We start from the raw sequence: 24492 nt of genomic DNA, 5'->3' as shown, positions 1-24492 counted from the left end.
TCCAAAACTCAAAGTTCTCATGGAACAGCCTCAGGTCTCCTTAGAAAAACAGAGACAAATTGCAGAGCCCAAAGGCTGAACAAAGAATAATCCAGAGAGACAATGGACACGACAGAGACCTTGATGAGATAACGAGGCCTGTGCTGAAAATGGACTAGGAGGACCTGTCAGCGTAGGAACAATGCCCTCCTCATAACGTGGAGACACGGGGAGGTACAGCAGGGCTCGGAGATGACAGATCCCCAGCTCACCTCTTTCAGGTGCAGGATAAGGAGCAGATTGTGCCCAGCTATTATGATAGGAATACAAATCAGGATTCTGTTTCCTGAGCACAATAGCAAATACCTCTGGGAACGCAAAGCCAGCTCCGGCCTTTGTGCCTTTAGTAGATTTGTGTGTCTTAAAGTAGAATGGCGCTAAGCACTATAAGTATGTATAATGAAAGCATAGCATAAGACCATACCTAGAATTAATCAGCTTACATTTTTCTAGTTCCCTGTACCTGTATTAGCCAGAAGCACACAGACAACTTGGAATACTTAAAGAAGAGTTCAGCTCTAGATCATGGGTAGAAGCATCAGAGAACCCCTCTTATGGCACCATCCCTTATTGTAACTAGAAATCCTAAACCAATACTTCAGCATTCTCCCAATAGCTGGAGGAGGAGAAGGTAAGTTGGGACTTTAATCGTGCCTTAACCCCTTTGCGCCGATGTCACACAAATATGCGGCCTGACAGAACTGGGCTTTTTTCCATGGGGCTGCATATTTGCGTACCTGTCTTCTGCTGGGAGTGTGCTGCACAGCGCGCTCCCAGCACAAAGACCGGGGTGTCACTGAGAGCCCCAGGTCCCGCTCGAGATGATAGAGAACCGGGACTCCCGATTTCGGGTCACATAATCGCTGTGGTAGCCTCTGATTGGCTATCACAGTGATCAGTCACTGTATAACCCGCCCCGCTTGTTTGTTTTCTCTATGAATGGAGGAGAGAGATACATTGTATCTCTCTAACTCCATTCATAGAGAGGAAAAAAAATGTTTGTTAAAAAAAAAAAAAAAAAAAAAAAAGATAAATAAATAAATAAATATAAAAAAATTTAAAATAAAGAAAAAATACCTAGATCAAGGTTTGATCTAGATCAGTGCCAGGGTTAGGGTTAAGGTCAAGGTCACAGGTCAAGGTCAAAAGGTCAGGTTTTTTTTTTTTTAAATTGATATCAGTGTCAGTGAGTATCAGTGTCAGTGTGTTTTAGCTAATAAAAAACCCCAAAAAACAAAATGCGCACTATTGTTTCTGGCCTGTACTATGGGTACAAACAACACGTAACATACACATATATGCTATCGCTGCAATTGTCAAAAGTTGGAAAATTTATTTTGAGTTGTTCTTTGGTGGTAGGTTATGGTAATAACAAGAAACAAACAGCTAAATTAAATAAAAAAATTTTTTTTACTATTTTGGGCCAGTTTTTCTTTGATAATAAAAAAAAATCAGGAGATATCCATTACCATTTACCACCAAATGAAAGCCCAATTTGTCCTGAAAAAACAAGGTATAATTCACCCGGATGTACAAAGTAGTTTTGATGACATGTACGGTTTTACTAACATATGTCAACATTGCAAAATTGTGCTTAGGCATTAAGATTTGTTTTACCCTTAGGCGTGAAGGGGTTAAAGAGGACGCACACCAAAATAAAATCAATCCAACTTTATTACAAAGCTAAAATTCAGTTTCAAAACAGAGGGCTGAGAGAGGAAATTACACACGCTCGGGGTAAAGTTTCAGCACCACAAGCGGTAACCCCGAGCTACACTCGGGCTTACCATGCGGCACTGCTCCGCGATCCCTCGATCACTTACCTTGTCCTGCGCTCCCGCGTTGTCCCTCCTGCAGTGTCCCCGGCAATGTAATCTGGCGGATGCCGGCATCTGTCATCTGGGTTCCGTCCCCTGCGAGCGTCGGGACATACGGGGGACGGAACAGTGGGAAATTTGAAAATGACAAAAAGTGACATTCACAAAATTCACTAAAATCACATAGTAAAACATTACTGTACCAAGCCATTTCACATACATTTTGTCCCGAGTGCTTTGTCCTGTGCCCTGCCTGCATTTTGACTGTTCTTTCTGCCTGGAAACTGAGAAACGTCCATGGCATCCAAAAACGTCCCTTTAGGTCAAAAGACCAGCTATAGTACAGAACAGCGATAGTAAATTAGAACCACTTGCAGAATTGAGTGATAATGATTCGTGGGGAAATTCGTCATCAGACACTGAAAACGATTTTGCGACTTTGCTCAGTGATGTGTGAACTTGGCGCTATATTTCAAATTTCAGTGTTTTTGGTTTGATTATATTATTGAATTAAATGTATTATTATTATATTATTATTTTTTTATTATTATTTATTAAATTATAATTTATGATTTCGTGTTTCAAGTTTTATCCTACCCGGGATGTTTACTAGACTCTTTTTTTGGACAGATTTCAGTGAGTTATTCCTAAGAATTACAGGCATACAATATAAAACGCCAAATTTCCATGCAAAATAATGGTACAGCTTTCAGCACCAAAAATCTGAAACAATCATACCGCCAGGGAGGTTAAGAAAGCTGATGACATTGATGGAAATATTAGTTCAGGACACATGAAGAGACAAGGCCACTGGATTTCAGGCAGGACTGACATGTATCTTTCTGTACTTGCAAAAAATGTTCTTAGCCTGAAAAAAAGAAAACTAATGCAGCCATCAAACCTTAAAGAAGAACTCTGGGATAGACAAGAAAATCAACCACCTACCCAAAACACTAAACTGTTGATAACATTTTGAAAATCCTTACCATTTAGGAGAAAAGTCTAATTGAATTTTCATGACCTCATCTCTGTAATGCACAGATAACAGCATCTTCTCTGCTAAGAAGGAGGTGTAACAGAGGGGATTACATCATATCCTCTCCTCTCTCTCTGCAGTAAAAGGAAACTACAGATCCCATCACACAGGGAATTGTAGTGAATGTGGGTGGGTACACGAGGCCTGTACATGGTGAATGTGCCTGAGAGTCTCCGTCCACCCGCCACTTCAAGTGGGGCTAAATTACGTCACTGCTTCCTGGAGAAAGAACTACAGAAGGGATGTGCCAAGCCCAGTGGCTGGGGGAATAGGAGGCATAGCAGCCATGGGTCTTACAAACAGGAAACCAAAGAGAATTCACAGTTTGATTTGAAAATGAATTGGCTATTTCTGAGCAACAACTGAGTGAACCAGAAGATAGATGACATATTCAGCGAAGGTGGGAAATCAGCAACAAGAACATGTAAAGAAGTTTTTGCCTGGAGTTCTGCTTTAAAACGGACTTCCACCCAAAAGTGGAAGCTCCACTTGTTTACCTCCTCCCCCCTCCACTGCCATATTTTGCACTTTTTAGGGGGGAGTGGATACCTGGTTTTAACAGGTATCCGCTCCCACTTCCTGCTCAGTTTGCTGTGGCGAAGTGAGCAGGAAGTTCGGCCGCCCTCCTTACTCCCGCAGTCTTCTGGGTCACTTCACAGGTCCCAAGAGACTGCTGGACCAATCAGAATGCGCAGTGTGACTCGTGCATGCACAGTGGGCACCTGGCTGTGAAGCCGCAAGCTGTCACAGCCTAGTGCCCATAGTTGAGATGCTGGCGCCGGGGAGAGAAGAGAGAGAAGGGATGGCGCGGTTGAGGACATCGCTGGACCCCGGGACAGGTGAGTGTGTGTTTATTAAAAGTCAGCAGCTACAGTTTTTGTAGCTGCTAACTTTTAATAGACACAAAAATGACTGGAACTCTGCTTTAGGGACTGCTGAGCTCTAACACACACACATATATATATATATATATATATATATATATATATATATATATATATATATATTAGTTTAGGTATACTTTAAAGGATAACTCCACTTTCATGGTGAAAAATACAGTAAATGAAGAAAAAAATAATATAGCAGGTACAAATGCTATACAGCCATGTTGTAAATTATTAATAAAAACTATATTTCCATTTTAATCTGCTGCCACTGTAATTTTCCATTCCTAAAGACAGTTGATGTACAGAACACCCCCAGAAATGTTATTTCCTGCTTGTGTGATTGACTTAATGATGTTCCCAGAAATCTGCACTTAGACAATAGGATGTTTTGTTTTGTAATATGCTCCCCAAGGGTTACATGCTTTTAAAGGGATGCAGAACCCTCAACTTTTCATTAGAACACTGACAGTGCACCAGGTGATTATAATGAATCAGATCCTCCAATTTGGAATCAGTTTGCAAAAGACATGGGGAAATAAACTTTTCAGTTTAGTAAAAGGTAGCAATCTGCTACAAAGTTTCTAAAAACTCAGAGGGGATTGTTTTTTTTTTCTCAACAAATGTAGAGTTACTCTTTAAGTTTGCTCAGCAGCATCCTTCTGCTTTCTTAGTTTGATACGCTATAAATATTTACAGCTCCAGACTCTTATTGTTCTGCAAAAGAGAGCATCCCCAGCACACCTTTGGCTATTGCAGTAGGAGTTATAGAGTAACATATGCCTTCTCTGTTTGACTTGCTTGCATCTATGACATTGTCTTTTGATTTCCCAACTCTAAACATTCAAATTCCATAATCACAGATGTGTTATATGCATGACTTTTTTCCTCAGAGAATAGGTCCAGGAACCCCCCCCCCCTTTCTTGATCATTCCTTGTCTCCACCCGCTACTCAGCTCCAAGTACGTCCCTTGGCTCCAACCCCCACCCACCTCCCAGTACTGCCTCTTTTAGAGAATACAGAACCAGGTATTATTTTGTAATTTGTATGGAATGTGTTAATAATAGCAAGAAAAGTAGTAAAATAGGTCCCCTGCCGCAAGCAACAATATACCCCCCAGAAACAATAGACCCCCAAACAACAATATACCCCCCCACAACAATAGACCCCCAGCAACAATGAACCCCTCACAACAAAATACCACCCAGCAACAATAGACCCCAAGCAGCAACAACAGGTCTCCCTACAGCCAGCATCAATAGACCTCTCCCTCATCAGTAAATTATTAATATACAGGATTTATATAGCGCCAACAGTTTGCTCAGCGCTTTACAAGATGAAGGTAGACATTATAGTTACAATACAATTTGGTACAAGAGGAAACAGAGGGCCCTGCTCGGAAGAGCTTACAATCTAGGAGATCCCTCCCCACAACAATCGACTCCCCCAGCAACAACAGACCCCCAAACAACAATATACCCCCCCACAACAATAGACTCTCAGCAACAATGGAACCCTCACAACAAAATACCACACAGAAACAATAGATCCACCCCAGCAACAATAGACCCCAAGTAGCAACAACAGGTCTCCCTACAGCCAGCATCAATAGACCTCTCCCTCATTAGTAGATTATTATTATTAATAAACAGGATTTATATAGCACCAACAGTTTGCTCAGCGCTTTACAAGATGAAGGTAGACATTATAGTTACAATACAATTTGGTACAAGAGTAAACAGAGGCCCCTGCTCGGAAGAGCTTACAATCTAGGAGATCCCTCCCCACAACAATCGACTCCCCCAGCAACAATAGATTCCCCACCAGCAACAAAAGACCTCTCCAGCATCAATAGACCCCCACACAAAAATAGATCCCCTCCAGCAACAGTAGATCCCTCAGCAGCCAGTATCATAGACCCTCCAGCACCCCTTGCTGTTACATACATTCAGTGGTGGAGGTGCTGTAGAAAAAGTCTGCATTATATGTTACTGTACATTGATACCTGGGATGCCAAATTTGACTAAAGCGATCAGACTTTCTGATCTTTGCTGTTCTTGGCTACTGTATACCATCTTGTCATGTGATCCAAGCGGCACAGACACTAAATCCGTCAAAAAGCTACTAGTTTGCTAATTATTATCTCTTCCAGAAATGTGTTAAAATAAAGATCTATCATACAGAATTTTTTTTATATATATATAAATGCTAACAGCCCCCTTCATTGTGGTCTTTAGGCACATTGTCATTCACATCAGAGTTCTCCTTTAATACTGTTACATGTGTAACACTCTGTGCTGACAGGAAAATGATGAATGTGATTAAACCATTAGGAGGTTCCATAGAGAACAATGGTGAGAACTACAGTTATACATAATCTCCCCCATTCGGGCCTCAGCGATGAGGTCATCATTGCCCGCACTGAAAGTACAAGACCTGCTCGCTGTAATGAATCATAAAACTATGTGCAAAGCCCTCTGTGTGTGGAGCACATGGAGAATATTCCTCCATTGCTCAGCCTGGAAGATAGAAATGCAGCTTCTCAGACGGGTCTTATTGCTATCATGCTAGAGACTTCATCCTGACCTGTGCTGAAGCTTGCAGTCCTATGAACAATCAATGGGCATTCTATTTTTATTATTATTTTTTATGTAATGAATCTTTTCATTTGATGTGCACTTTTATTTACAGTTTACTTTAAAATTGGTGCACGGAATGCCGCAGACTTGGTTTGCGAGTGGGGTGGAGCTCTTTCAGTTCATTCACATTAAACACATTATTTATTTCAGGTACTTATATAGCGCCATCAATTTACGCAGCGCTTTGCATATATATTGTACATTCACATCAGTCCCTAACCCTCAAGGGGCGTACAATCTAAGGTCCCTAACTCACATTCATACATACACATACTAGGGCCAATTTAGACAGGAGCCAATTAAACTATCATATATACAGATTTGTCGCTGGAGGGGTATGATAGACCTATAAGGAAGTCTAAAAAAAAGGGGGGGGGGAACTATGAGGCAGAAGCTCTGCTTTGAAACACGTTACCACCCATCCACATCATCATGTCCAGTGCTGACACCATGTCTGCCCCGGTGCCATTTGCGTTCCACACTGGTTTCCTGCGGTGACTGGCTGCTCCAGGATCCTCTCTCCAGCTACAACCCTGACACTTGGACAACTCATGTCCTCCTTTGGTTCCTGGACCATGTCATTGGTGACATGCCTATCTCTTTTTTAATTCTTGTAAGTTGCCAATTGTCATTGTGCTAATAAACTGTACACCCAGGGGTGGACTGACAACTCATGAGGCCCCCGGGCAATAGGGGATCATGGGACCCCTGTGTCCTTGGCCAAACTAAAAAAAAGCCTATGAAAAAGGAACCAGGGGCATCTCATGGGGCCCCCTACTGACCCCGGGCCCTCAGGCAGTGCCCGAGTTTCCAAATGGTCAGCCCACCCCTGTGTACACCTAATGCTGCACTTAGTCTGGCACCCCTCTCCTTTCTTTCATTAACCTACCAGCATGTCTTTGGAGTGTGAGAGGAAACTGGAGTACCCAGAGGAAACCCACGCAGGCACAGGGAGAACATGCAAACTCCAGGCAGGTGGTGCAGTGGTTTGGATTTGAACCAACAACCCTAATACTGCCAGGCAGAAGTGCTAACCATTTAGCCACTGTGCTGCCCATTACTTTTGTGTATGAGCATGTGCTTTCAAAAAATAACTGGTAACTATAACAATGAGTTGTGTTTTTATTTAAAGTTAATTATTTACATATTTTCTATCCTTTAATGAATATGTGAACTCTCACTTTGCAGAAAAACTCATTCAGTTTAAAATAGAAATGAAAGGCAAAAACATTTGTGTATAGATATAAAAAACATTATAAATATCTTTTTTCCTTTTTTATAAATGATCACATACCCTCTGTTCTCAGCTGCATAAGGAGCTCAGAGAACAGGGGGAGGAGGAACAGCAGGACACTGGTCTTCCCAGTGAATGGCTGGTCAGTGGGGGCATGTCAGGACAGGTCTGATCATTGGAGGAGAGCAGACGGAGTTCTCAGCACAGCTAGAGAATTGACCATGCTGTGCTCTCATGCCAATGCTGTCAGTTTTTAATAGGAAAGCAGAGGGGCCGGCGGGAACACCAGGGATTTTTCAAAGAAAGCAAAACAAAGAGAACAGGATACTTTTAAGGTATATACTACAAAAGGCAAAATCAGGAATATGAAATGTTGGGTTTACATATTCTTTAAATAAAATCTTTCTGACAAATAAACATTGAATACAGCGTACTTCCATACCACAGGATTCACAGAGCATGTGTGGATTTTCTAAAGAGAAAGTACAATGGAGGCCGTTATTATTCATACTATATCAGCCTGTTTAGATCTTTGCTTGGAATCTTCTTATCTGGTCAGAGAGGAGGGGAAAAAGTCACTCTGCCTTATTTACTTGTGTTTTTAAATGCCAGCTTGAGCTACTCAACTCTGTAAACAAAAGTTTTTTTTTGTTTTAAACAAAACAGATTATGAAAGACATGGAAACTTGTGAAAATTAGTCCTCAATTATTGGTGTCAGATAGATGTATACACTTACCTATTTTCAGCTCAGTCCGGTCTGGTCCAGTCACGTTATCTGGCTCCCATTGTGTCAGTGAGCAGCAGCTGCAGGGAAGAGGAGGGAGTGCTGACAATGAATGGGCCATAGGAGCCTACAGGTGATGTCACTGCTCCTAGGCATTACTAGCCATTGTTGAGTGCTTTCTCCTTTATTCTGCAGCCTCTGCTGACTGACACAGGGGATTGTGTGACCGGTCCTGTCCGGGCTGAAAATAGGTAAGTATATATCTTTCTTACACAGGTTAGTCAGCATAGGTGTTAGAAAGGGGGATAGAGCATTCTTAAGAAGATGTAGGTTTAGCCTGGAACTCTAAGCTGCTACATACAGTATCTGCAGAACATTACAAATCTATGTGCACTGCAGAGTATCACCCCACATCTGGTGCCACGAAGGTAATATGCTTTCTTGCAATGGTGCCAGCGGCTAATGAGGAAGTGATTTACGCTCAAGCAAAGTACCAAGCAGCATGATAATGCTAATTAGGGTGACGGCTGCTCTTTAATTAAGCCGCAATTCCTCCCAAAGTGGGTTTTCTCATGCAAATCTGGAGGGGTTGGCTGACAAAACAGCTCTATTTGGCAAACTCTGCACCCTCTTCCTAGCATCATTGTTGTGAGGGTGGCGAATGTATCGTCATTACTCACCCGATTCTTGTCCATGCCAGGGTTCCCGCCAAAGGGCTGTTATCGGCTTGATCAAAATGTCATTAATTATTGAGCCTGTCCTTCATGTTGATATACATATCTACATCGACGGGGGTGGCCTGTAAAAGCAAACGTTGTGGCTGTTTCAAACATGGTTTGCGGTAACTATAGATGCGCAGTAAAGAGCATTTGCGGTCATTACCACATGAAGGGACCTTATAAAGTTCAAGGAAATCTGTTTGCAACCAATAGTTGATTGTATCCCTTTTTAAATAAACAAAGATAAAAGTTTTATCAAGCAAGCATCAGCAATGTCTATAAGAAAAATTAAGCTCTTCTCACACCTGAGTAATTTGCCGTACATTTCCAGAAACGTTCAACATGAAGATTCTTGTTATTCCTCTTGTATTCCATGGTGTCCTTCACACCTGAGTATTGTGCTGCCTCTTGTTGCTTAAAAAGTATGAGCTTATTTTGAGGGAGAATCATGCGCTTTTGGCTCCATACGCTTCAATGGGAGCAACTGAAAACAAATGACAAAAGCATTTTAGCATGTTTTTGTGCATTTTTGCACTAAGAACATGTCTCCTCCTAGCAACCTAAAGCCTGCCATAGATGGACTGAATCTCAGCCTGTTCAGCAGGGACCGGCTGAGATTCGATCCATCTGGTTGGCTTAAGGTTGCTAGGAGTGGACGTGTTGCCTGTGTGGAGACTTGTTGCCCAGTAATGCCTGGGAGCTGTGATGTCATCCATAGGCAACTATGGTCCATTCATTGTCGGCACTCCCTCCTCTCTCCTGTAGCTGTCACTGACTAACACATTGGGAGTCTGATCATGTAACCGGACCAGAGTGCTCTGAAAATAGTTAAGTGTATATAACTATCTTACACCAGTAATTGTGGGTTCCTTTTCACACATTTCAATGTCTGTTCTAATCTGTTTTGTAAAAAAAAAATCATTTGGTTTACAGAATTCAGTAGCTCAAGCTGGCATTTAAAAACACAAGTAAATAAGGCAGAGGAATGAGGAATGACTTCCCTCCCCCTCTGACTGAAAGAAAATTGCATAACCTATGTGCTGCTTTAGGCTTGCAAACAAATTTGGAGGATCCAGGAGTGTCCATGTTGGATGAGGAGACTTTCATCCGCCTACTGAGGATCCACAGGAACCTTTACGATCCTAGTAATGCCCATTACAAGGACCATGGCAGCAGCAGATAGCTTGGGAAAAGAAATTGCCATAGATACCACAAGACCACACAGAAAAAGTAGGAAGCAGATTGAAGGACGATGACAACATTAGATCGCACAGATAATACTGCTTTCCCTTTGCCAAAACAAAACCACCTAAAGCTTGCAAAGACATAAAAAACACTTAAAAATGTGCAAGAAATGTTTCAAAAACTGCTCATGCTCAAGTGTGAATGAGAGCTAAGAAGCAGGGTACTGTAGATTCTGGAGAGATGTAGCTCATCATAGGAAGAATTCTCACTGGAGATAATTGCCCTCATTTCCAGTCCCAGTGGCACCCTGTACATCATGGTATGCAATGCATACAGGATGTTCATTAAAATGTCCTCAGTGGGGAAATGAAGTAGTGTTAAACACTTGGCAATGCTTACATTCTTTTTCTAGGCCTGAAAAATGAAGGTGGAATTGAGAAGTACACCGTATGACCAAAAGTTTGAGGACATCTCATCACACCTCTATGAGCTGAGTGGACGTCCCATTCCAAAGCCAATTTAGTAACAGCATCCACACTTCCAGAATGCTTTCTATGAATTTTGGAGCGTGCCTATGTGAATCTGTGCCTATTAAGCCAGAAGAGCATTTGTGAGGTCAGGTATTGATGCTGGAGGAGAAGACCTGACTCACAAACGGCATTTCAGTTCATTCCAAAGGTCAGGGCTCTATGCAGGACATTTGAGTTTCTCCACATCAAACTGGTCAAATCACGTCTTTATGGATGGAGTTTCAACACTTCGCTTCAGTCATTTTGAGAGCTGTCTACATGCTTTTGGCATATACTGTATATAGGTTGCCAGTGTTGACCTTCTTAAGAAACTGCTTATGAGCAGGGTGCAGTGTGGCGTGTCAGTGGCATAAATCACACAGAGACCAAAATAACATGAATTGTGTATTGCAGAAAGTTCCAACAAGGTACAACTAGGCCCGGGAGATATAGACAACTGTCCGGAGCCCCTCATGGAACCTGTAGCAGTGGTCTGTTAACTTGAGATGATGCAAAAGGAGCGAGAATGTGGCCTGGCTGGTCTACACCCAACTGGGAGGCTTCCTAAAGCAGAGGATAACGTAGTCCTTGTACTGTCCCTACACGTCTACTTTACTCTGTAGGCTTTCCCTGACAGACAGGGAACCTGTCCCTACACTAACTATTTGCAAAATGGGCAACAAATCAGGAAGCCAGTGTCTTAAATAAGCACTACCCTCACCCAAGATGGCCAAGGAGTTCAGTCAGGGCACGAGCATCCAATCAGACAGCTGCCCCTGATGATGGGAGGAAGTCAAAGAGGAACTAAGTTCCTCACCCCTTCCTTTCCCTTCTGCATTGTTGCTAAAGCCTACATACTAGCTTCCTGGTGGATGGGATGAAGAAATAGCCTGCTGAACTGGCATCCTAATCTGAATACTTGTCCAGTGACTCCAGAACACTTGTCAGGTATCCAGTATGACCTGACCACCAGACATCTAGCAGGAGAGGTCACAAATGTCCTGCTAGATGTCTGGTCCTGTCCAGGCTCATGTGTTCTTTCTATTGTGGTTGTTACTTATGATCATTATTGATATCTGGGTGCTATATTTGTTGCTGGAACCTGTAGTACACTTCACTAACTTTATCGGGCAGGTTAGTATCACCTGTGCAACAGCTCCCTCTGCTGGGAATGGCAGAAATCAGGCGTCGCCTAATGTCTGGGCAGTTGGATGGCTAGCTCTCTCCACTCCTTTATCATGTATTGGAACTTTTAATGAACTTTGCATTTTTATACACAAGGTTTACATTCCATTCTTGTAATGGTCATCACTTGCTTAGATCCACAGTGCTGGGAGCCAGCATCGTAGTATGTGCTGAACAGCTATTTGCGGCCAGTCCTATGTTTATTTTATTCTTAGCCTGTGGAATCCTTTGACAGGAAAAGCCTAAAACAGCAGCAGCTATTTATATAGTTGTGTGCTGAGTACACATATACAGAATTGTCTTCATTCACAACACAGCGGCCATCTTTCATGGGAACGAGGCCCCATCCTGTCGCCCTGGTAACGGCGTTTTCCAAGCTGATGTGTCTAGACAATTAGAAACCAACCACAAACGCACAATCGGCCTAAGAATTAAATATTGGGAGGAAAAGGAGGTGTTACCCTTAGTATCCAATCAGAAGTTTTAATGAGTTACATTAAAAACATGGCAGCCAATATCAGGCTTATTGCTTTGAGTTAAAGTGGAACGTCACCCATCTGACGCACCAGGAATAACCTCACGTCTTTCCCTTCCTTCCACAATGTTACAAAAGAAATACATTTTTCTAGAAAGCGCACAGTCTATTTGCCTTTAATAAATCCACTCCATTGAGTCAATTTATTTTGTTCAGAAGCCCTTCAATTTCCTCCAGACCTGCTCTCTGAATGGAATCCCAGACATACAGGACAGGTTTATTTTGTGCCCAGAATACGCATTACAATTTTTCCCAAACTAAAACCACATTCACAGTTTGAATTTCGTTCGTTGAAGAACAATTTTCCATCCTGTTCCTTCAAATTTTCTTATCACTACAGTCAAAACGTTCCTCGATTTGACCCCACTAACCATTAGAAAAACAATTACTATTGTACAGGATTTATATAGCGCCAACAGTTAGATTGTAGATCCTAGATTGTAAGCTCCAAAGAGCAGGGCCCTAGAACCCCTCGTGTATTGTATTGTCACTGTATTGTCTCATGTACTGTCCCCCACTATAATGTACAGCGCTGAGCAAACTTTTTGGCGCTATATAAATACTGTATAATAATAACAGTTTGCTCAGCGCTTTACAATATAACGGGAGACAATACAGCAACAATACAGTTCAATACAAGAGGGATTTGAGGGCCTGATCCTGGGAGCTTACAATCTACAATCAATTTCTTGTCAATTGATGAAAATTCTATTTAGCCTGTTTGTCCGACTAATGGGTGCCATACACGTTTTGGTACATGATTGATTTCTTCTGATAGGAATAATCGATCTTTAGCCACCAACCTATTTGATCACATGGCAAAGTAGATTTCAAATGATAGTTAAGCCAGCCATAGACGGAGCGATTTTCAGCCTGTGGTTGCAGGAAAGAAAATCGCAGTCAGTGTTGATGGGGGAATCCCTCCTGTGGAGTCAGAGGGGTTTATTTACTAAAGCTGGAGCGTGCAAAATCAGGCTCACTTCTGCATAGAAACCAATCCGCTTTTACTTCAGCTTGTTCAATTAAGCTTTGGCAATAAAACCTGGAAGCTGATTGGTTTCCATGCAGAAGTGAGCCTGATTTTGCACGCTCCAGCTTTAGTAAATAAATCCCATTGTGCTCTTCCAGCAGGCGAGGGGGAGCTGTCCCCATCAGGAGCACACGGGGAAATTTACTAAAACGGGAGCGCTCATAATCTGGTGCAGCTGTGTATGGCAGCCAATCAGCTTCTAACCTCAGCTTGTTCAATTAAGCTTTGACAATTACACCCTGATCACATCGGGTGCGACTTGGCATGTGATTTGCATGCCACGTGACTTGCAAATCGTATGCCAAGTCGCACCCCATTGTCTGCTATTAGAGCGGTCATGGTGCGGTTCCAATTTGGTCGGAGTCGTACCGATTTCTAAAGTGGTGCATGCACTACTTTTGTTGCATAGACATCTGTGTCAGATGCAGGGGCGGAATGACCATTTGGAAACTCGGGCACTGCCTGAGGGCCCGGAGTCAGTAGGGGGCCCCATGAGATGCCCCTGGTACCTTTTTCATAGGCTTTTTGGAGTTTGGGCAAGGACACAGGGGCCCCATGATCCCCTATTGCCGGGGGCCCCATGAGTTGTCAGTCCGCCCCTGGTCAGATGTCTTGCAAATTGCAAATGAAATTGGCAAGTCACCTGATTTGAAATTGTGCAACTTTACTGTAAGTCACACGGTTTCAAAATCAGCTTTGACGTGACCGGGGGCTAAAACCTGGAAGATGATTGGTTTCTGTGCAAAGCTACACCAGATTTTGCACTCTCCAGTCTTAGTAAAAAACCCCACAATGATTACTGCTAGCAGCTGTAACAGCCACTAGCAATAATCACATGTAACATCTGACAGGCTTATTGTACCCAAGTTGATTGATCGATCAACTTGGGTACATTCAGCCTGCCCATACATGGTTCAAATCTCAGCCAGTCCCTGAACCACCCGAGATTTGAACCGTCTGTGACCTGCTTTAGGATATGATTGCATTGTATGATTGTAAGTATGTTTCCACCATGCAATCTCATAATCTGTTTGTTTGAAATACAATTGTGTCCATGAACAAAGTGTCAGCTCTGTCAATGCAAAACAATCAGTAATATTCAGCTCTAGGCCATTGACTAAGTTTGATCAAGTCTAAATCAATTAGAGAAGTTCTAGATTTTTGATTGATTGCCGATTTGATCAAATTGATGGTAAACCTACAGTTGCCATTTACGGTATGGGTTTGAGTTTAAACCGAACAAGCCAAAGGCCATCAGAACTCCCAGGAGATGCACCTTTTATTGCTTTTACCAGAGAGGTAAGTCATCTGTAAGGCTAGGTTCTAGGGTTGCCACCTCATCCCTTTAAACCCAAACACATATTAATTACACAGGTTCTGGGGCTAATTTATTGCAGATAAGGCACTTACACCTTGGTCACATCAGATGCGACTTGTAAATCGTATGCTAAGTCGCACGCCATTGTCCGCTATTAGAGCGGTCATATCGATGTGGTTCCGATTTGTTTGCAGGCGCACCGATTTCTATAGTAGTACATGCACTACTTTTGGTGCAATTTGCATAGACATCTGTGTCAAATGTCTTGTAAATCGCACCTCAAATCGGCAAGTCCCCCTTCTTTGAAATCGTGCGACTTCACTGTAAGTCGCAGGATTTCAAAATCGGCTTTGATGTGACCGGGGTGTAAGGAAGTTTAATCACCACCTTAATGAGCCACAGAACCTCTGTAATTAATATGTCTTCGGGTTTAAAAGGATGAGGTGGCAACCCTAATAGGTTTATGCTGCGTGTGTTTCGGGAAATGCATACAAAATCAGGTGGTTTCCTGACATGCACAGGAACGTGCTGCCCTTTAGGGAATACCTGACAGGTCCAATAATTGTTAACAGCACCCCCACGTATCTGCTAATGTGTGCAGTTCAGTGCAGTGCGATTTTGGAAAAGGGTCTAGGACTTTTGTTCCAAGTTGTGCATAGAGAAGCCTATTGAAATGAATAGACCGTCCTAGATGTGATGCAGAGGAATGTGCAGAAAACACACGGAAACACACACGTGCCATCGCACCTGTATGGGGTGAACCTGGCTGTTCTGTAACCCTGATGGACAAGCTCTGCACTGCAATTTCTAATGGTGGCCATACATGCTTCTATAAGGACCTGTTCACATATAAATGTGCATTTAGGGTTGGTTCGCACCACAAAAACGTACTCCAGATTAGTTCAGAATGCAATTCTGCATGCACATTTGTAACGTGTTTTTGATAAGTTCCGCTGCTTTTTTTGCTTTTTTGATGCATTTCTGGATGCGTTCCAAATGCTTTTTTCTTGTTTTTTTTTCTTACTGTACTGGAGTCCGGTGCGTTTTTGCTGTAGTCCGCTGCGTTTTTGATACGTTTTACTGTGTTCTAGTACAATCCAGTGAAGGAAAAATCCAGCATGTTCTACTTTTTTGTTCTGGAACTGGATCACCCTGGAACTGACCGCACTGGTATGAAACTATATAACCTACTTTCCACACGTTCTTGATGCAGAAAAGAAACCAAAAACTCACTGGACTGCATGTGGTGTTAACCAGCCCTAAAATGCATAAATTGCTTGAAAAATGGATGCGCATTATCTTCCACTGGAGTGCATTTTTTGTGCATGTACGTTGACACACTTTTAAGTGCGTTAAATTGCTATGGTCTTTGTAAGGAACAAAATAATAAATAGCTTTTTTTCTCAATAGATTTGCATTGCATTGATGTGCATTTCATTAACGTGGGAAAAACGTCCTTTTTTGCTTTGTACCTTCAGGCAGGGGTGTATTTACCACAAGGCATTTGCATAGGGTGGTATTTTTCAAGGGGGCAGCAGCATTTTTCAGGGGGACAGTGCTGTCCCCTGAAGGAAGGAAGGAAGAAAGGACACACACAGCACGGGGACCAGGTGGGATCTGGGAGAGCCTGCAGGCTGCTTGATCTGCATGCTTGTACATCCCATACGGCAAGCAGATATTCTGACAGGTCTGCAGGAGACCTGCATGACATCAGCGATCTACTGGTCGCTGGCGCAATGCTTTCCAGGCTCCTGCAGACAAAAATAATAAATGCACATTTTTTTACCTGCAAAAAAATGTGCATTTATTATTTTTGTCAAAAAGGTGAATTTATCCTTTAAGTTGGCCATACACGGCATGTTTCGGCATGGCCGGTCCCCTTTGAGAAGAGTTGTTCTAGTGACTGACTCCTCCCAAACAGGACTGTCAGTACATTTTCGCTTGGTAAGCTTTTGCCATTAGGCTGCAGTGCCCGATCGGTGTATTCTGGCAGCAGGACTCCTCCGGTTAATACAATAGTGCAACAGGGGAGTCCCTCATCTACCTCAAATGTGTGGATGGGGCAATCTGTTTTTTGGTTTGTTTTTTTCTATCAGCCTGCTGGCTGCTCTTATAATGGTTGGGCAGCACAGTGGCTAAATGGTTAGCACTTCCGCTTGGCAGAACAAGGGTTGTTGGTTCAAATCCCAACCACAGCACCACCTGCCTGGAGTTTGCATGTTCTCCCTGTGCCTGTGTGGGTTTCCTCCCACACTCCAAAGACATGCTGGTAGGTTAATTGGCTCCTGTCTACATTGGCCCTAGTATGTGAATGTATGAATGTGAGTTAGGGACCTTAGATTGTACACCCCTTGAGGGTTAGGGACTGATGTGAATGTACAATATATATGTAAAGTGCTGTGTAAATTGATGGTGCTATATAAGTACCTGAAATAAATAAATAATAACCCGATCCATCTTTGCTGCTGGCAGATTCGAGTGTTTTGATCGAATCACACATTGATCAGACAACAAAAATGGTAGCGCTTGTGGCCACCGTAAGAGCGGGAAGTCTGATCATCTGAAACCTTTTATTACAGAGTTGCAAACAGTGAGTTTCCCGGCGGTACACAGACCACACACAATTCTCACACTAATTCATATAGTAATATTACATTTTTAATTTTGTTTTTTGTTTTCGGAAATGACCTGAACGCCAGAAGATGGTTGCTTAAAGCACCCAAACATCTCCGGACTGGCTAATCCTGTTATTTAGTTAATGCTGCAACTATGGAGATAGTAAGTGCTATTCATGTGCCCGCAGGGCGAGGTTTTTTTTTTTCTTCCTCTTGGTGACTTCAAAGAGGCCTGCAGGATAAAACACAAATGTAGCCCAGACTGCGAGGCTGCAGCTTCCGCTGGCTGAACACTCCCACAGGGCAAGTCTTGGTATGCAGCAGGCTGGGCCCCGGCCTCTGTGTACAGTGTGTGTACAGGATGTGTGTCCTCAATGTCTGCCTCCTTCTCCCCAGGCTGTGTGCACATTTGGCCTCTTACTGAAAGCCAACCTATACCATACAGAATGAATCCCCGCTTCAAGAGATATTTGACCCCGCGCCGTCATAACACAGGGCTGAGAGTACTGAATACGTTGCTTAGCTAATGGTGGCCATACGCGCGTCAATAAACTATTGATTTTTTTTCCGATAGGATAGTTGAAGACCCATTCAATCAATACACTACACTCAGGGAAGTGGATTCCAATTGATAAGATGCAATTATAACTTGTGATTGTAAGTGATCAATCACTTTTCTATTTCCACCATGCAATCTCATAATCTGATTGATCCTATTCATGAACAAAGCATGGCTAGATTTGGACGTGCGTCTAGACCCACCTTTTTGTTTTTCATATCTATATGTGAATAGAGGTTATACTGAAACCGACTTTGTACTATGATGTTTTGTTTCGGTTTATTTAATTGCTGAAAGATATCTTATGGTTGTGTGTGTTTGTTTAAAAAATGAAAAATAAAGATATTAGGGGGGGGTGCGGGTTCACCACTCCTCTGAAAAGCGATCTGTGTGTGGATCAGTTTTTAGAGCCAATTGACAGGCAGTGAGGAGGTAATGCCTCTTCACCAGAGGCGGACTGACCATTTGAGCACTCGGGCACTGAATGAGGGGGCCCCATGAAATGCCCGTTACCTTTCATTGGCTTTTTCTTTTTTTTTGTTGGCGAGGACACGGGCCCCATGATTCCCTATTGCCCAGGGGCCCCATGAGTTGTCAGTCCACCCCTGCTCCTCACTGCCTGCTTTAACCCCATTTTTGCCATTAAAACGCATTGCACATGATTGCAGGGCATTTACATCACTCCCGTTTGCTTGAATGGGTCGCATTCACTGGGCTTGCTGCCCGATTGCAGTATGTTGGTCTGTGGCTATAAAGCATCGTGAACGCAGCATGTGAACACTCCCATTCCCTGCCATTGCAGCTTAAGGGTAGGTTTATATATATGGGGGTGCGGGCAGGGGCAGACTGACAACTCATGGGGCCCCCGGGCAATAGGGGATCATGGGGCCCTGTGTCCTTGCCCAAACTCAAAAAAGCCTATGAAAAAGGTACCAGGGGCATCTCATGGGGCCCCCTACTGACCCCGGACCCTTGGGCAGTGCCCGAGTTTCCAAATGGTCAGTCCGCCCCTGGGTGTGGGAATTAGGCATCCCCACACATCTGAAAATGCAGCATGTTTTCAGGTGCCGGAAATCACATGGTGTAAAGGTACCTTCAAGTGGTTGTATATCTCAGACATGCAATCTGAACAAAGCATATCCCTCTATAGTGTGTACTTGTCTCAATTAGGAGCACTAAGTGTTGCTTTTGTCTGCTGCTTCACTCCTCTGCATGAGTCACTTCTGACGAGTTTTCCTGACACCAAGAGAAAAATGGTGACGGGAGGGACCTCCAGCAGATTGGCTGCCTCAGCTCTCTTCCTGTGAGCTGTGTGGAGAGGGGTGTGTCTCTTCCATCCAATCAGCTCTCAGAGTTCTCCTCACTGAGCTCTGCAGAGTGTAACTTCATCTCTCCAACCCCTTTATTCTGAACTCTCAGGCAAGCTTTATAAATTCAGCGCTTTGAATTTATGTAAAAAAGAGTTGACTGCGGATAGACAGGTACAACTTATGTAGGAGGATTTGCTTCATCTCTGTGTATCACCTGAAGCCAGTCACCTCACTGGGTATATGGAGGGGTTTACAACCACTTTAAAGTCCTTGTTTTCTCGATTGTGGATTTACATCGTCTATAGAATGGTACTTTTGGAGGACGGTAAATATAATAGAGATATACTGTACCACATCTCCTCTTTCTCTTCTCTATGAAGGTCCTCGTATTCCATAGCTTTGGTAAACCTACAGTTGATTGTACACATATTGTACCATGTACAGTGACCCTAAGGCAAATTCTGTATACTAATAATCACATGGAACACATTCATTATCATAAAAAAGCACAGTGGCTAAATGGTTAGCACTTCCGCCTGGCAGTACTAGGCTTTGAATCCCAACCACGGCACCACCTGCCTGGAGTTTGTATGTTCTCCATGTGCCTGTGTGAGTTTCCTCTTGGTACTCCGGTTTCCTCCCACACTCCAAAGACATGCTGGTAGGTTAATTGGATCCTATATAAATTGGCCCTAGTATGTGAATGTAAGTTAGGGACCTTAGATTGTACACCCCTTGAGGGTTAGGGACTGATGTGAATGTACAATATATATGTAAAGTGCTGTGTGAATTGACGGCGTTATATAAGTACCTGAAATAAATAATAATGTTTACATGATATCTAAAGGCAACTTTTTTTTATAATTGATAATATAGAATCTTCATGTCTGTGTAGATTCCACAGGGCGTATCTTTCTTCACTGCATTAGAAACCTTAGACAGTTGTCACCCGAACAAGTGTCCCCATTGGAAGATTTCTCCTCTGTTCCTGTTTTAAACATTTTGGATTTTCAATCACTTTTTTTGGCCCTATTGACAATGATCACCAGGACAAAACAGAAGAATCTCCCCAGCAGGAATACAGACAGCCGTAATGAACTGACAGAGGGTCTAACCCAGGGTTCCTTAGTCAGAGTTCTGCCAGGGGTTGCTAGGGGTTCCTTGAGCAATTTCTGCCTTTCAGATAAGTTCCCAACAGGGGCGGACTGACAACTCATGGGGCCCCCAGGCAATAGGGGATCATGGGGCCCCTGTGTCCTTGCCCAAACTCAAAAAAGCCTATGAAAAAGGTACCTGGGGCATCTCATGGGGCCCCCTACTGACCCCGGGCCCAAATGGTCAGTCCGCTCCTGGTTCCCAATGACACCATTGATCTTTTTAGCTCTCTGTAAGGGGGGAACTCTTCCCAATGGACACCCACTGACCATCTACCTAATGTATCGGGAGTTGTAGATATAGTCATTTTTAGCCAGGGTTCCCTGAGACCAGATAATTATTTTGAGGGTTCCTCTGTGTTGAAAAGGTTGGGAAAGGCTGGTCTAACCCCCCACCACTCTATATAAAACTCAAATAAAAAGTCTGCATTTTAGATACAATTACATCTTATGAAACGAAGACATTTTGGAAGTTATTGCTGTATGATGGTATATATGAGTGTAGGATATGAAACAAAGGAGAGGGCACAATTCCCCCCTGGCTGCCACCAAGGTGGGGGTGTTCTAGGTTGGATCGGTTCCTAGTGTGGAGGTGTCCCTAGTTTTGGGGTGTCCCTCAATTGGGGGTGCCTCTAGGTTGAAGGGCTCCCTGTGGTGGGGATGAATTCGGCTTGGGGGTATCCCTGAGGGGGGTGTCCCCATGCTGGAGGTAACCCCTATGGTTGGGGGTATCCCTGGGGTGAAGTATTGTCCCAGAGGTGGGGAGGGGGGATGTCCCCAGTCTGGAAGTGTCCCCATGGTGGGGTTGTCCCCATTGTGAAGGTGTCCCTGGGTTTGAGGTATCTCCATGGTGGAGGTGTTCCCGTGGTGGGGTTGTCCCCATTGTGGAGGTGTCCCTGGGTTTGAGGTATCTCCATGGTGATGGTGTCCCCGTGTTGGGGTTGTCCCCATTGTGGAGGTGTCCCTGGGTTTGAGGTATCTCCATGGTGAAGGTGTCCCCGTGGTGGGGGTTGTCCCCATGGTGGAGGTGTCCCTGAGCTTGATGTATCTCCATGGTGGAAGTGTCCCCATGGTGGGGTTGTCCCCATTGTGGAGGTGTCCCTGGGTTTGAGGTATCTCCATAGTGATGGTGTCCCCGTGTTTGGGTTGTCCCCATTGTGGAGGTGTCCCTGGGTTTGAGGTATCTCCATAGTGATGGTGTCCCCGTGTTGGGGTTGTCCCCATGGTGGAGGTGTCCCTGGGTTTTAGGTATCTCCATGGTGGAGGTGTCCCCGTGGTGGGGGTTATCTCCATGGTGGAGGTGTCCCCGTGGTGGGGCTGTCCCTATGGTGGTGTACCTGGGTTTTTTCTCCATGGTGGAGGTGTTCCCGTGGTGGGGGTTATCTCCATGGTGGAGGTGTCCCCATGGTGGGGCTGTCCCCATGGTGGTGTACCTGGGTTTTATCTCCATGGTGGAGGTGTCCCCGTGGTTGGGGTTATCTCCATGGTGGAGATGGCCCGGTGGTGGGGTTGTCCCCATGGTGGAGGTGTCCCTGGGTTTGAGGTATCTCCATGGTGGAGGTATCTCCGGGTTAGAGCTGTCCCTTGGGTGAAGTAGTGTTCTTAGGGTGAAGTGGTGTCCCCACTCCAGTTGTCCCCAGGTTGGAGGTGCCCCTGTGGTGCACGTGTCCCGGAGGTGTCGGTGCTATCACTGTACAGGGGGGTCGGACTGGTGTGGGAGGTGACGGTGGTGTCAATGTACAGGGGGTCAGTCTGGTGTCGGAGGTTGCGGTGGTGTCAGTGCACATGGGGTCAGTCTGGTGTCCCCAGGGAAAGAATGTCCCGGTGTTGTCACTGAGCGGGGGGGAGGGGGTGTCAGTCTGGTGTCGGTGTCACTGTACAGGGGGGTCAGACTGGTATGGGAGATGGTGGTGGTGTCAGTCTATGGGGGGGGTCACGGTAGAGATGTCCCCGGTGGTATCGCTGTCGGAGGTGGTGGTGGTGTCACTGTACAGAGGGGAGATGTCAGTCTAGGACCGGTGTACCTATGAGGAATGCGGAGGAGGAGGGGGAGGGGAGGGGGAGTTAACCCCTGGCGTGCTGTTTGTAGTGGAGGGTCTGTGTCCCCGCCCCCAGTCCTCCCCCTCCCCCTCCTCCCCCTCCTCCTGCTCTTCTACCTCCTCCCAGTCCTCCTCCCCGCACAGCTCTCCTCTCCTCTCCTCTGCCGGCCGATTTCCGACACCTGGGCACCATTGTGCGCTATGAAGGGGCACCGCACCCTCCTGGCACCCCTCTCCTGATCCCCCAGCGACACCCCGACCTGGATTACGGCTCCGAGCCGGGACTTTGTGCCGAGGACCCTCCGGACTGGATCTACTGCAAGGAGGCATGACCGCCGGGATCTACTGCAAGTCCTATGGGCGCAGAGAGGTGAGACCCCCATTGTTCTACATGGCACACCAGACAGCCAGAGTAGGGGGGGTCTACCTAGAAGAAATTGTATACTTATATAGGAAGGGGACCACCTCTAAACTCATCATATAGGAGGGGGACCTCTGTATACTCAAGAGGGGGACCCCTGTATACGCATCCTATAGGAGGGGGACCCCTGTATATGTATCCTATAGGAGGGGGACTCCTGTATACTCATCATATAGGATGGGGACTACTGTATACTCATCATATAAGAGTGGGACTACTGTATACTCATCATATAAGATGGGGACTACTGTATACTCATCATATAAGATGGGGACTACTGTATACTCATCATATAGGATGGGGACTACTGTATACTCATTATATAGGAGGGGGACCCCTGTATATTCATCATATAGGAGGGGGACCCCTGTATACTCATCATATAGGATGGGGACTACTGTATACACATCATATAGGATGGGGACTACTGTATACACATCATATAGGAGGGGGACCCCTGTATACTCATCATATAGGAGGGGGACCCCTGTATACTCATCATATAGGAGGGGGACCCCTGTATACTCATTATATAGGAGGGGGACCCCTGTATACTCATATAGGAGGGGGATTCCTGTATACTCATCAGGATGGGGACCCCTGTATACTCATATATAAAGATAAGTGTTTTCTATTACACTATCATATAGAGAGGTGAGTTCTATGTTCTACTATATATAATCACATAGACGGGTGACTTCTGGATACTGCATCCCCCTCATTGTCACCACATAGATCACTTCTATGTATTCTGACATCATAACTTAAAAGGATCATTCATATATATTATCCTCACACTTCTATTGCATGTTCTCATATAGACGGCTGACTTCTGTATACTATGTCCTCATCACCCTCATCACATAGAAGGATCAGTTCTAGATGTTTTGTCATCATAACATAGAAGGATCAGCCTTCTATATTATGGTATATCATCATGTAGAAGAGTGATGTCTGTATACTATATCCTCCTCATCTTATAGAAGGACCATTCATATACAATATATTATATCATCAATACACTTATATTGGATATCATCATGTAGAAGGATTTTTTTTCATCATCACATAAAAGGTTAATTTGTATTTTATTACATAATCATCATTGTCACATAGAGGTATGATATGTATAATTATATCATCACATAGAAGGATCATATGTATAATTATTTCATCACATAGAAGGCTCAGTTCCATTTTCTGTTTCTTATATAGCATCATACAGAATGATTATTTCTGTATACTATATCATCATATAAAGGGTCATTCATACAGATTCCTTCATCATCATATAGAAGAATCAGTGTTATGTGTTATATTGTCATTTATAATGGATCCTTCTATATGATGATATAATACATAAGACTGATTGTTATTGCCACATTATACATAAGCAATACTGTACATGTATCAAATAAATATACATATCAGATGCAAAAAAAAATAGGTTTCAGATAGAAATTCAAAGTATAAAAGCAGTATTAGCCCACAATACAGTGGGATGGCGTATATGTTCTCCAAAAATCAGGATGTTTTGG

The 24492-nt window shown here is 44.0% G+C and overlaps 1 protein-coding gene across 3 annotated transcripts in view; it reads left to right on the top strand.

The window, feature by feature from the left end:
- Nucleotides 1-24492, top strand: part of CDON (cell adhesion associated, oncogene regulated) — a 182210-nt gene that overhangs the window by 59216 nt on the left and 98502 nt on the right. The window contains exon 1 of one of the 3 annotated variants that reach the window (XM_089655123.1): nucleotides 22667-22903. The exons of the other annotated variants lie outside the window; for them this stretch is intronic. The gene's annotated coding sequence lies outside the window, so the exon portion shown is untranslated. Of the gene's footprint in view, nucleotides 1-22666; nucleotides 22904-24492 lie in introns of those variants that run through there. 3 annotated transcript variants of the gene reach the window in all.

Source organism: Staurois parvus, unplaced genomic scaffold (assembly GCF_062004578.1).
Source record: "Staurois parvus isolate SC_StPar_1 unplaced genomic scaffold, SC_StPar_1.0 ptg000820l, whole genome shotgun sequence".
NCBI classification, from domain to species: domain Eukaryota; kingdom Metazoa; phylum Chordata; class Amphibia; order Anura; family Ranidae; genus Staurois; species Staurois parvus.
Note: the sequence above shows the minus strand (reverse complement) of the source record. Positions and strands in the feature narration are given on the sequence as shown.